The 14,932-nt window shown below is 36.8% G+C and overlaps 1 protein-coding gene across 1 annotated transcript in view; it reads right to left on the minus strand.

Moving 5' to 3' along the window:
* The window catches only part of LRP1B (LDL receptor related protein 1B), a 1,778,947-nt gene that overhangs the window by 431,000 nt on the left and 1,333,015 nt on the right, over positions 1-14,932 (minus strand). The gene's annotated exons all lie outside the window — the stretch shown is intronic.

The raw sequence follows: 14,932 nt of genomic DNA on the forward strand, positions 1-14,932 counted from the left end.
TTGAATCTGAATGAGATCCTTGCTGGGTAGAGTATTCTGGGTTGCAGGTTTTTCCCTTTCATCCCTTTAAATATATCATGCCACTCTCCTCTGGCCTGCAGAGTTTCTGCCGAAAAATCAGGTGGTAATCTTATGGGGATTCCCTTGTATATTATTTGTTGCCTTTCCCTTGTAGCTTTTAATATATTTTCTTTGAATTTATTTATTATTTTTTTTAGTTTAATACATGTCTCAGCATATTCCTCCTTGGGTTTATCCTGTATGGGATTCTTTGTGCTTCCTGGACTGGGTGACAATTTCCTTTCCCATGTTAAGAAAGTTTTCAACTATAATCTCTTCAAATATTTTCTCAGGTCCTTTCTTTTTCTCTTCTTCTTCTGGGACCCCTATAATTTGAATATTGGTGCATTTAATGTCCCAGAGGTCTCTGAGCCTGTCCTCCTTTCTTTTCACTCTTTTTTCTTTATTCTGTTCCACAGCAGTGATTTCCCTCATTCTCTCTTTCAGCTCACTTATTCATTCTTCTGCCTTAGTTATTCTGCTATTAATTGCTTTTAGAGTATTTTTCATATCAGTTGTTGTATGGTTCATTTCTGTTCTTTAGTTCTTCCAGGTCTTTGTTAAACATCTCTTGCATCTTCTTAATCTGTACCTCCATTCTTTTTCTGAGATCTTGAACTATCTTTAAGATCATTATTCTGATTTTTTTAGGTAGATTGCCTGTCTCTTCTTCATTTAGTTCTTATAGGTTTTGATCTTGCTTCTTCACCTTCAGCAGATTCCTCTGTTATCTCTTTTTTGTCAAACTTATTGTGTTGTGGTCTCCTTTCTGCATTTTGCAGGACTGTAGCTCCCTCTTGCTTCTGGTGTCTGCTCCCTGGTGGGTGAGGTGGGTATTGAGTGGGGCCTCCCCTTTGCTCTGTGGTGGTCACTTCTTTGTCAGGGGTGTAGTGTGCTCCCTAGTTGTTGAAGTAGAAGTCCCAATATCTGTTTCTTAGTTGTGTTTCTGATCTGTAGTGTGAGGTAGGCAAGATTAGACCAATCCCACTGGGAGAAAAGCCTTCGAGTATTCCTCATCTGGTCCTTTTCACCTGTGAGAGTGCACTGTTGTGTTCTCTGTCACCCATTGTGTGGACTCACAAAGTACACTGTTGTTTGCACTGCTCTCAGTCCTCCTTAACCATTGGTATGCCAACAAATGGCCCTGGTGACTCTCTGGTGGTGTTTTCATGAGGCCAGCTGCACAGATCCACGGAGGTCAGGATCCAGTGCTGCAGGAATCATGCACCTGGACCTGCTGTGGGAGCTATGGAGGCAGCTCAGACTCTGGTCTAGCCAAATCCTCATGTGTACACGCACACAAAGCCCACAGCTTCTAAAGTCAAACCATCTCAGCTGCAGGAGCAGTTGTCTGTTTGGATATTCCTTCAGCAATGAGTTTAGGAAGCCATCAGCAGAGTTGTAACTCCAAGGTCATGTAGCTGAGAGGAGAGATTTTTTCAGCTCTTCTTTCTTAGCTTACCATCCCCTGGCCTCAGCTGTAGTTTCATCCCCACCTCTGCATGTGTTCCTCCCACCAGTGTCTGCTCCTGAGTCTTCCCAGAGCACATGTGTCTGCACTGGTTGGCAGGTGTGAAGGTGTTGACAGGCATGGCCATTGTGGCCAGAGGAGGCTTTGGCAAGGGTGGCACTTGGGCTCACTGGGGCCTGGGTTGTCAGAGGAGGCTTTGGCTTGAGGGGTGGGCAGGCTTGCTCAGGTGGGCCCCTGCTAGTGCCTGCAGAGGCAGGGGCTGCCAAGTGGGGAAGGAGGTTTCAATGGCAGCTTTGTGCACCATTCAACAATGGCACCATTTTGCTATGATGGTCTGGGCTGCTTCTGCAATCTTTCTCGGTTGTGGAGCTCCTTACTCCCATCCCTTCAGACTGTCTCTTCACAGCCAACAGTGGTCCCTTACCTGGGTCCAGTCTCCAAATTTCACTTTCCAGCACCCAGCCCCTCTCTGCACCAGGAGACACATGACTCAGGCTGGGGTGGGCAGGGCTGTGGCATGGACCATGCACGTAGTTCTTACTCTGTCCTCTCACAGGCAAGTTGCTGCATTCCCCTCCAAGCCCCCAAAGCTCCCTGTCTCAGCTGACCTCTCTGTCATGTGGATGCTTTCCTGAGTGTGGGAACATCCTACCTGGTTGAATGGGGATTTTTCTTGTCCTTTTAGGTGTCTGAGGTCCTCCATTTGTGTTCAGTAGGTGCTCTGTGAGAATTGTTCCATTTGTAGATGTATTCTTGATGAATTTATGAGGTGAGGTGAACTCCACATCCTCCTATTCCATTATCTGACTCCTCCCCTCTAACTTCAATTTTCTTAAATTTAGCTAGATTTGCTTTGTAGCCCAACTTGCATTCTATTCTGGAGAATGTTCCATGTGCACTTGAATGTGTATTCTGCTGCTTTCGGATGGTATGTTTTATAGATATCAATTAAGTCTATATGATTTCATGTGTCATTTAAGGTCTGTTTCTTTATTGATTTTCTGTTTGCATGTTGTGAGGTGTTAAAGTCCCCCACTGTTATTGTATTACTGTTGATTTCCCCTTTTATGGTTGTTAGCATTTGCCTTATATATGAGGTGTTCCTGTGCTGTGTATATGTATATTTACAATAGTATATCTTCTTGGATTGATTGCTTGATCATTATGTATTGTCCTTCTTTGTCTCTTTTAATACTCCTTATTTTAAAATCTATTTTGATATGAGTTGCTATTCCAGTTTTCTTTTGATTTCCATTTGCATGGAATACCTTTTTCTGTTCCCTCACTTTCAGTCTGTATGTGTCCCTAGATCTGAAGTCAGTCTCTTGTAGCAACAAATATACAGGTCTTATTTTTGTATCCATTTTGTCAGTCTATGTCTTTTGGTTGGAGCATTTAATACATTTACATTAAGGTAATTATCTATATGTATGTTCTTATTGTCATTTTGTTAATTGTTTTAGATTTGTTTTGTAGATCTTTTTATCTTGCTTTTCTGTTTTGTTCTCTTCTGATTTGATGACTATCTTTAGTGTTGTGTTTGGATTCATTTTAATTTTAGTATATACATCTATTATAGATATTTTTTGTGTGTGGTTACCATGTGGTTTTGGTATAGCAGTCTACATGTATACATGATTGTTTTAAGTTGCAGACCTCTTAATTTCAAATGCATTTCAAATATCCTGCATTTGTACTCTCCTCCTCTTATGATTACTGGTTTTGATATCATATTTGCATGTAGATGATTTCCTACCTTTACTATATGTTTGCCTTTACTGGCAAGCTTTCCCATTAATTTTCTTGTTTCTATTTGTGGCATTTTCTTTTCTGCCTAGAGAAATTCCTTTAGCCTTTGTTGTAAATCTGGTTTGGTGGTGCTGAATTCTTTTAGTTTTTGCTTGTCTGTAAAGCTTTTGATTTATCTGTTGAATCTGAATGAGAGTCATGCTGGGTAGCATATTCTTGATTGTAGGTTTTTCCTTTTCATCACTTTAAATATATCATGCACTCTCTTCTGGCCTGCAGAATTTCAGCTAAAAAAGTCAGTTGATAACCTTATGCAAATTCACTTTATGTTATTTGTTGCTTTTCCCTTGTTGCTTTTAATATTTTCTCTTTGTCTTTAATTTTTGTCAGTTTGATTAATATGTTTCTCAGGATGTTCCTCCTTATGTTTACCCTGTATGGGATGCTCTGTGTTTCTTGAACTTGGGTGACTGTTTCCTTTCCCATGTTAGAGAAGTTTTCAGCTATTATTTCTTCAAATATTTTCTCAGGGCTTTCTCTCTCTTCATCTTCTTTTGGGACCTCTATAATGCAAATGTTAGTGCATTTGATGTTGCTCCAGAGGTCTCTCAAACTGTCCTCATTTTTTTTTCATTCTTTTTATTTTGTTCCTTGGCATTGACTTCCATCACTCTGTCTTCCAGCTCACTGATTCTTTAGTCTGCCTCATTCTGCTATTGATTTATTCTACTATATTTTTCATTTCAGTTATTTTATTCTTCAACTCTGGTTGTTCTTTATATTTTCTAACTCTTTGCTAAAAACTTCTTATAACCTCTCACTCTGTGCATTCATTCTTTTCCCAAGTTCTTGGATCATCTTTACAATCATTACTCTGAACTCTTTCTCAGCTAGATCACCTATCGCCACTTCACTTAGTTGTTCTTCTAGGGTTTTATCTTGTTCTGTCATCTGGAACATATTCCTTTGCTGTCCCACTTTGTTTAAATTTGTATATATATGTATGTGGTAGCTTATATTTATTGACCTTGAAGAAGTGGCCCTCTGTAAAGTATGTCTATGTGTTGCAGCAGTACACTCCCCTTCATCACTCAAGGACCCAGAACCAGCTGTTTCCAGAGTAGGTTCTGACCTGTGTTTTTGGACTCAATTTGGCAGGCTGCAAGATCATAGATTTCTTGCTTCTGTTGTCTGCCCCCTGGTGGGTGAGGCTGTTCCAGAGGCTTCTGCAGGCTTCCTGGTGGGAGGGGCTGGTTCTTGCCCACTAGTTGTTGGAGCTGGGTGTTGTCCCTCTGGTGGGCAGGGGTGTGTCAAGTGGCATATCTTGAGGTGGCCATTAGCTCAGAAAGTCTTTAGGCAGCCTATCTTCTGATGGGTGGGGCTGTGTTCCCATCCATTAGTCATTTGGCCTGAGGCATCCCAGCACTAGAGCTTACAGGCTGTTGGGTGGCACCAGGTCTTGGGGCCAAGGACCTAAACTGTTTCCAGGCAGAGTTCACGTAGGTCTCTGCATTGTCTGCCACCATCTTATATGACTCCAGAGAGAGCTATAGCCATCCCCAGAAGAACCTACAAGACCAGGAGGTAGGTCTGGCCCACGCTTCTCTGGAGTCAGTGCTTTTGCCCAGGGTCCCAGTGCCTGTGAGACATATGTGCATCCTCCAAGAGCAGAGTCTCTGTTTCTGCCAGTCCTGTGGAGCTCCTGCAATTGAGCTATGCTGGCCTTCAAAGCCAAATGCTCTGTGGGCTCCTCCTCCCAATGCTGGCCCCCTAGGTTGGGGCAACTGGTGTAGGGCTCAGAGCTTTCACTTCTGTGAGAGAACTTCGGTGATACAATCATTCTCCAGTTTGTGGGTAGTCAATCTGGGTAGTATGGGATTTGATTATATTGCAAGTGCATCCCTCTTACTCTCTCATGGTTTCTTCTTCATGTCTTTGGATGAGGAATATCTTTTTTGGTAGGTTCCAGTCCTTATTTTATCAGTGTTTGTTCAGCAATTAGTTGTGATTTTGGTCTATTTGTGAGAGGAGGTGAGTTCAAAGTCCTTTTACTTCACCATCTTTCTCCAACTGAAACTTTTTTTTTGAGTACAGTATAAGCTAGAGATAGAATTTTGTTTACTTCTTGCATGCAAATTGCACTGGCAAAATTTATTAAATGCAGTTCATTATTTTTCAATTGATTTGTAATACAAACTTGGTAATATAAAAACATTTACAAGGCATGTATGTGTGGATCTACTTAAACCCTCTGTTCTATTTAACTATTCTTTTGATCATATCACATTATTTTAATTATTATAACTTTGCAATAAGTGAAATTCTTGTCACAGAGAGACTACAAATTTTTATTTCTTCAAAATTACCTTAGTAGTTGTTAGAATTTTCCTCTGCCATGTACATTTTAGGATCAGCATATGAAGTTGCATGAAAAAAGTTACTTGGGCATTTCGAATTGCATTAAACTTACAGAAAATTTGGAACAAATTTCCATAGTTATGGAAATCAAATTTTCCCATCATGAAAATTACATCTTTTCCCTTTATTTAAAGTCATCCTTTTATGTGCACTAATACTTTATAACTTTCTCCATTAAGATCTTGTGCATCCTTTGTGTTTACTTGTAGTTTAACAGAAGTTTTGCTTAATTATGTCTTAATTGGCTATTGAATGTAGGGAAACCATCTGATCTTAATTTAAGCAATGTTGTTTCTCAAAAGGTAAACTGCTCTAATGGGCTAAAAGAAAACATCAGAATGAATCCTATAAAGATATTATTCTATAAAACTGAAACATATATACCAAGTCAATGTAAAACACAAATTTTACTTCTTAATGTGAATTATGGACAAGTTTGAAGCCATTATTTTAAGTGTTTTTTTGTTTCTTTTTCAGTGAGAATACGTAGATGTACTGTTAATGATTTTGTATGTCTGAAACATTCAAATGAAGGGAAATAAAGATTAACAATTTAGTCAGTTATAGGATTATATATTTCCTTAGTGGTGTGAACGTATTTCTAATGTTGCTGATGAGGAGTCTGCTTAAATTCAGTTGTTCCGCTGTAGATGATCTGTCTATTCCTTCTGGTAGTTTTTGCCTTTTTTTTAATGATTCTCTGAAGTTTTACTTTGATAGTGACTTAATTTTATTTTGCTTTTCAGTACTCAGAAATTATTTTCAATCTAAGGACCCATTTATTTCCTCTTTTCTAGTAAATTCCATCATTGTTTCTTAGAATGTTACTTTTCAGACCTTCCCTCTCCTCTGTGTCATTTATTGACCTCTACTAGCTATAATCATGTTGAACCTACCAACTTCCCTTCCCAGTTTCACAACTGCTCTCATTTTTTCCTCTAATTTACATATTAATTCCTCATTAATTATCATACTATTTGTTTATTGTCATTGACTCATCCAGCATAAACTTTATTCTATCAATTGGGATTTCTTTTAAATTTTTATTATACTGATCATATTTTTCAGTTCCAAGCTTTTAGTTGTTTTCATTTTCTCTTTATATAATTTTAGCCACTTTGGTTTCACCATTTCTTGTACTTTTTATAGACACATACTCCTTTTCCTCTCTGATGAACTCCCCCCAAAAGTTATAAAAGTATCCTTCCAATTGTTTTATTATTTTTCATTCATCTGCTGAGTGGTGCACTTATTTTTTTTTTAGCTGTCTTTCTTTAAAATGCATCTATTGTGGAATTTGAATTTGTAGGCTTTCTATAAGTAAATTAGTTATTTTTTAACCTCTGTTTCAGCACTCATTCCTTTTACTTTGTTGGTTCAGTTGCCTTCACTTGGCCTCTGGGCTTAAGCTGCAGTCCTGTCCTTCATAATTCACTTGGATTTTTGCTCCACAGGGCATATGAGAATTTGAAAAGCCATCAACCTGCAAAAGACTGATGTTAGTGTTGGTCACAGGATTGTTTCTATATTCTCTAAGCCTCTAGGGTAAAAAAAATGTCACACAGGACATTGGTCCATGAGGGAGATCACAGAGCTTTACTTCAGCCTTATTTTCCTATGTGGCAGCCTCACCCTAGTCCCTGGTTCAAGCAGGCTTTAAACTTGCTTCTGTTCCTCTGTAGGATCCATATTCTAGGGGCTCATAAGTCTGATGTTTCTATCATTCTGATTGCTTGTATTTCTGTTCTGTTTATTATTCAAGGAAAATCTTTTTTCTTGAAATTATCACTCTTAATTTTTTTTTAATAATTTATCAATCATGCTATGTTTTTAAAGCCAGAGATAACCTCAGTGTTTTAATTTTTAGTATCATGTTGACCAGTGGTCTTGACTCTTCACATGAAAAGTGAACCATGGCATTTTCCACTTTCCATACTTTGAATTCCAAGAGGTTAAAAACAAACATTTTCATCTTTATTTGCCATATGTAATAATCTATGGCACATTATGAGCATGTAATACATGTTTAATTGTATTTGGTGGCTCTTTTCATTCCATCTTTTGTACCTCAGGGCAAAAAATTCATTCTACATGAATGGAAAAGATAAGGGAGAGAGCCTTCATCCTATCCTTTCCCCATATTCAGATATATAAAGGATATACATCTGATTTGTAAAAGTATTTAGAACTCTCTGATATCTTTAAATACTGAATCACATGTCAGTGAATTTTTCTGGTAACTTGTAAAAGATGTAACAAAATGAAATGTTTTATTCCAGATTTATCAAAATAGAATACCAAAGGGCTTCTGAATTAAAATGGCAGAGTAGGAAGATCCTGAGTTCACCTCCTCCCACAGAAACACCAAAACTACAACTACATGTGGAACAACTATCTCTGAGAACAACCCAAACACTAGCAGAATGGATTTTCTACAACTACTAGCTAAGGAAAAGGCTACATCAAGACAAGAAGAAGGAACATAATGATGGTCTCATCAGAACCTACACAACTAGTGTGGTGACACACAAGCAGGAGGAATTTCACAGCTGCAGCAGTGCCCCCTGAGGAGAAAGGGCCCCAAGCATCACATTGGGCTCCCCAGCCCAGGGGACTTGTACTGGAAAGAAAAGCCTCCATAATGTCTGGCTTTGGAAATCAGTGAGGCTTATGTCCAAGACATCTGGAGGGCTGTGGGAAACCAGGACTCTGCTTTTGAAGAGTTCATGCACAAATGCACTCCAAGTTGCAGTGCAGAGGCAGCAGCTTGAAAATCACCTGGGTCATGCAATAAGGAGAGTCATTGGACTGATTTTTACAGCATGTGCCAGAGTGGCAGGAATCTGTTGGAACTTTCTCCAGGTATGGAAGTGCTGAAAGGCACCATGTTTTTAAACTCCCTTTCTACTTAGCTGACCTGGTGCTGGAAGGCACCATTTCTGTCATTCTCCATTAACCCAGCTAACAACACTGTACCCAACACGTACCCAATTCACCCACCTTGGCCAGTTCATCCAAAGTGGCTCCCTCTCTGCCCAACCTGGCAAGCTGCCTTGGCTAACAACAGTGTCCCTCCAAAGCAGCTCTTGTACTGAAGGTCCATCCCACATTTTGGGTGTCCTCAGCTGGTAACTTCATTCCTCCAAAGAAGCGACCACTTTGGGGAGTCAGTTCCACTCATAAGGGTGCCAGTAACAGTTGGAGTCAGAGGTTATAGCAAACTGGCCTGGGGGCTAACCCCACCCCCTAGTGCACCTGCAGCAATCAGCCCAACCACAATAGGAAAGCACACACTGCCCTGAACCATCTGACTCTGGTGGCCACAAGGGATTGTTTCTCTGGCCCCAATAGTACACTTTTTACATAAGGCCACTCTTTCAAGACTAGAAGCTATAGCTGATACACACACACACACACACACTAAATACCTAGAAACAGAGTTAGGCACAATGAGGAGACAAAGGAATACATTTCAAATGAAAGAGCAAACCAAAACCTCAGAAAAGTTAAATAAAACAAATAGGCTTACCAAACTTGGGAGATGAATGGATGAACTCAGTGAGCACTTCTACAAGAAGAAAACACAAAAAAGAACTAATCTGAACCAAAGGATACAATAACTGAAATAAAAAATACAATGGGGGAATCAACAGCAGACTGGAGGATGCAGAAAAGATGAGCAATCTGGCTAGATTTTTCTGAAGACAGGTTAGTGAAAATCACCCAACTGGAAGAGCAAAAAGAAAAAAATACTAATTTTAAAATGAATATAGCTTAAGAGACCTTTAAAACAGTACTATGCAAACTAAAATTTGCATCATAGGGGTTCAAGAATGATAAAGAGAAATAAAGAGAAATAGAGAAATGTTTTGAAGAAATAATGGCTGAAAATTTCCCTGACCTGGCAAAGAAAACACACATTCAAGTCCAAGAAGCACAGAGAGTGCCAAACAAGATGAACCCAAAGAGACCCACACCAAGACATATTATGATTAAAATGTCAAAGAGAGAACCTTAAAATCAGCAAGAAAATTGTTACACACAATGAAAACCACAAAGACTATCCAATGACTTTGCAGCAGAAACTTCACAAGCCAGAAGGAACTAGCTTGATATAGTCTAAGTGCTGGAAGGAAAAAAAACAAAAACCAAAAAAACAACTTACAACCAAGAATACTCTCTGGTGAGGTTATCATTCAGAATTAAAAGGGAGACACAGTTGCCCAGACAAGCAAAAACTAAAGGAGTTTATCACCACACAACTGGCCTTATACAAAATGTTAAAGGGGCATCATTAAATAGAAAAGAATAAGCCATTATTAAAAGCAAGAAAAATATAAAAAAAAAATCTTACTAGTAAAGGCAAACATAGTAAAGGTAGTACATCAACTAGCTATAAAACTAGTATAAAGGTTAAAAGACAAAATCAGTAAAATATAACAAAAGACACAAATTGTGAAGGGGAGGCAGTAAAATGTAGTACTTTAAGAATGTGCTCAAACTTATGCAACCATCAACTTAAAATTAATAAAGCTTATATATGTAGTTTGTTATATATGAACTATATAGTAACCACAAACCAAAAATCTATAATCGATAGATAAAAAAATAAAGAGAAAGGAATACAAACATAGTACTAAAGAAAGCCAACAAATCACAAAGGAAGAGAGGAAGAGAATAGCTACACAAAACAACTGAAAAATGATTAACAAAATGGCAATAAGTACATAGCTAACAATAATCACTTTAAATGTAAATAGATAAAATGCTCCAACCAAAGCACATAGGGTTGCTGAATGAATAAAGAAATACAACCCATATATATGCTGCCTACTAGAGACTCATTTCATATCTGAAGACACAGAGACAAAGTGAAGGGATGGAAAAAGATATTTCATGCAAATGAAACAAAAGCTCAGGTAGCAATATTTATATCAGACAAAATAGACTTTTTAAACAAAGACTAACAAGGGGCAAAGGAGGGCATTGCATAATGATAAAGGGATTAATCAAACAAGGCTATAACATTTGTTAATATCTATGTATACAGCATAGGAGCTCCTAAATACATAAAGCAAATAACAGACATAAAGAAAAAATCGACAATAATACAGTAATGGTAGGGAACTTTAACACAACCACTTACATCAATGGATAGATCATCCAGACAGGAAATCAATAAGGAAACATTGGCTTAAATGACACATTATACCAGATGGACTTAATAACTAGAGAACATTTCATCCCAAAATACCAAGATATACATTCTTTTCAAGTGCACAAGGAATATTCTCCAGGATAGATCATATGTTAGGCCACAAAACAAGTCTCAATACATGAAGACTGAATTTATGTTAAGCATTTTTTTCTGACTGCAATGTTATGAAACTAGAAATCATTTACAAGAAAAGTGCAAAAAACACAAACATGTGGAGGCCAAACAACATGCTTCTAAACAACCAATGGGCCATTGAAGAAATTAAAGAGAAAATAGAAAAATATCTTGAGACAAATGAAAATAAAAACATGACAATCCAAAATTTACAGGACACAGCAAAAGCAGTTCTAGGAGGGAAGTTCATAGCAATACAGGCCTACATGAAGAACTAACAAAAATCTCAATCTAGCCTTACAACTGATACCACAGAAATACAAAGGATAATAAGAGATTACTACAAAAAAAATAGAAATGTACAATCTTCCAAGACTAAGTTAGGAAGAAATAGAAGATCTGAACAGCCTAATTGCTAGTAATGAAGTTGACTCAGAAAAAAAACCCAAAAAACTCCCAACAAACAAAAGTCTAGGACCAGATAGTTTCACAGGTGAATTCTATCAAACCTGTAAAGAAGAGTTAATACCTATCCTTCTCAAACTATTCAAAACTCATTTTATGAAGCCAGCATTACAAACACCAAAACCAGATAAAGACACTGAAAAAAAAAAAAAGAAAATTACAGGCCAATATCCCTGGTGAACATAGTCAGTAAACTGTTTGACATTGGTCTTAGTATTTTTTTGCATCAGTCTTCTCAGGCAAAGGCAACAAAAGCAAAAATAAATGTTACTATATCAAACTAATAAGCTTCTGTACAGTGAAGGAAACTATCAACAAAACAAAAAGGCAAACTACTGAACAGGAGTATGTATATTGATTAAATTGTTTTCAGTTTAATTTACCACTATATAAATAGGATCTGTAACACAGCAACAACCTCCCATGATATCTCTTAAATGTCATGAAACATAACATAGCTAGAGTTTTCATAAAACAAAATCCTATTATATATATATACATATATACACCTTAGAATACTCCATTGCTTTGCCTTCATCTACTACAAAAAATATATATATATCAAAACTCCTTAACTTGAATATTAGTACCTCAGTATTCACTGTACCATTTTCACAATAACCCAAGGTAGAAACAACTTGAGTGTCCATAAACAGATGAATGGATAAATAAAATGTATATACATACAATAAAACATTATTTAGCCATAAAGAGGGGAATGAATTTCTGACACCTGCTACGTGGATTAACCTTCAAAATATTATGTTGAGTGAATTACACCACACAGAGTAAAACACATATAGTATGATTCCACTTATGTGAAATATATACAATAGCCAAATTCATAGAGAAAGAAAATAGATGAAAAGTTACCAGAGAATACAGGGAGGAGAAATGAGTAATTGCTTAAACAGGGTTTCTGTTTAAAGAAATAAAAATGTTTTGGAAATAGTGGTGATGGCTGCACAATATTGTGAATGTAACTGATGTCACTGAATTGTACAGTTAAAAGTGGAAATGGCAAATATTGTTTTATATATTTTATGTAATTTTAAAAATTAATAATGTAATATACCAAAAACTATTGAATTGTACACTTTTAATGAATGAGTTGTACGGTATGTAAATTTTATCTCAATAAAACTTTTTTCTTTAATACTTCTTATCTTGGCAGACCAAATCCTTCAATATTGGACTCCTCTCTAAGACTCTGGCCTCATCTCACACCATTCATGCCATACAACCCATGTTCTAATCATACCAAATGATGTGTGTCACTCCTTGTCTACCCTGTGCTTTTTCATGTTTATGCTTAAAATTTTGTGAGCCTTTAGTCTAGAAGAGTAGTTTACAATCTTTTTTGTTCTGAGGACTCTTACATTTTTAAAAAGTATTGAAGATTCCAGCAAAATTTTTGTATATGTGAGTTATATATAGCTATTACCATGTTAGAAATTTAAACTGAAAAATTTGTTTCAATATCTATTAATATAGTTCTAAAAAATGAATTGATTGCATATTAATATAAATAACTGTCTATGAAAATAGCTGTTTTTTTTTAAATGAGATGACAGTATTGTTTTATCATTTTATAAATTTGTTCAATGTCTGGATTACTGGATTCTCACATCTACCTAATCCAATCTGTTTTGTTGTTTTAGTTGAAATTTGTGAAGAGAATCCAGCTTCACATAGCTATGAAGTTGGAAAAGGAAGGAGGGTTTTAAAAGCCTTTTCAGATAACTCTGGATATGCTTTTATGCTAAACAACACATGACAAATGGTAGTTACTTAAAGGTTAGCTTCAGTATGGACTCAGAAACCATAGTGATGAACTTTTCATACTCTATTACATTAAAATTCATTGGTCTGTCTTATACTCTGAATGGATCATTTACCCAGGCATGATTTTATCATGTCATTTGGAAAATATTGGTTCCCTGAGTTATGCATATCTTCCAAATGCTGATAATTTCAGTATGCAAGACCCCCCCCCCCCATCCCCTACAATCACTAATAATTATCACCACCCATCTCATCAGAAAAGCCTCTAAGTATTGGGAAGCTATCAAGCTTACTGTGGTGGATACAAGTCTTCCAAAATTTTAATTTTTACTTGAAAGATTGATTTTTATTATTTGCAACAAATAATGTAGGTCATTTTTCTTGGAGTGACAGACTCATTGTATTCAGTCTGCCACATACTCAGGTTTGAATAACTATAGTTTGTCTGTTCCTCATTCTTTTAAGTAAAAAATGATGTTCCTTAAAAGAAGCATGAACTCAAATAATGACAGAAATACATGGTTTCCTTCAGGCAATCATTGTACTTCAGAATGCCACAGAAGTGCCTTATGTGTATTTTATCACACAGAATATTAAAGAGATGTATACTGAGGATTAAGATTTAATAAAATTAATTTTCTTACTCTTTCTTCAAGGACACTCTTCAGTGAAACTGGCTCTTCTTTTTTCTTCTGTTATTAAATAGCAGTGAAAAATACAACTACTAGTACTCTTTGGTGTCACTCTCTTGATTAGTGCTAAAGTACCAGCAATTTAGCCACAATGGCTTTTGTACCATTGGTGCAAATGTCAACACAGTGAAAAAAGCCAAATATCTAGTATTATTATGAAAATAGTTTTGATCTCTTAGACTCCTTGAACATGGATTGGGATCCCCAAGGAACCACTCTTGGGGACCACTGGTCTAAAACTCTTCCTCCTCCTTCTTCTCCACCTGGCTCAACAGAAAGACTTCTATTGATCTCTTACATTTCCTCAACTCACCTCAGAGGTATCCTCTACCTTTCCTCAGATTATTTATTCTCTAGGCCTTTTAGTATCTTATAGATTCTATTGAGTTTCCATGTATACTTGTAGTTTTCTTCTTAAACTGTCTACAAATTCATATTCATCTTTACACCCAGGGTGCCTGACAAAGAATCTGGAGCATAGAAAATGAATGAATAAATTAATTAATAGATTATGGATGCATTGTGAGCACTTCCAACTCCAAATTGTATCAGTCTAGGAAAATGGAGGGAGGAACAAAGAGAATTATAATGTAAATGTCATAGAGGTATACCCAAAGAATCAGCAAATCTCGAATATGTCTGAAGTCTATGATCAGTATGGTTACAGTTACATCTTCACACACACACACACACACACACACACACACACACACACACGGAAGACAAAATGCCATGTGCTGGAATATACAAATTGGTATGAAATTATCAACAAGTATGGTAACCTGGAGAATAAAGGAACAAGAATGTGTATTTGTATGCGATTGAAAGTACACACTGGAACTGATTTGGAAAGGCTGAGTCAGATTTGAATAGGCAAAAAGATTGTGAGGATATTAAATACTGAAAGAAAGAAATAAACTGTGTCAAGCTTAGCATGGAATAGCAATGTACAATATGGAG

This window comes from Hippopotamus amphibius, chromosome 8 (assembly GCF_030028045.1).
Source record: "Hippopotamus amphibius kiboko isolate mHipAmp2 chromosome 8, mHipAmp2.hap2, whole genome shotgun sequence".
NCBI lineage: Eukaryota > Metazoa > Chordata > Mammalia > Artiodactyla > Hippopotamidae > Hippopotamus > Hippopotamus amphibius.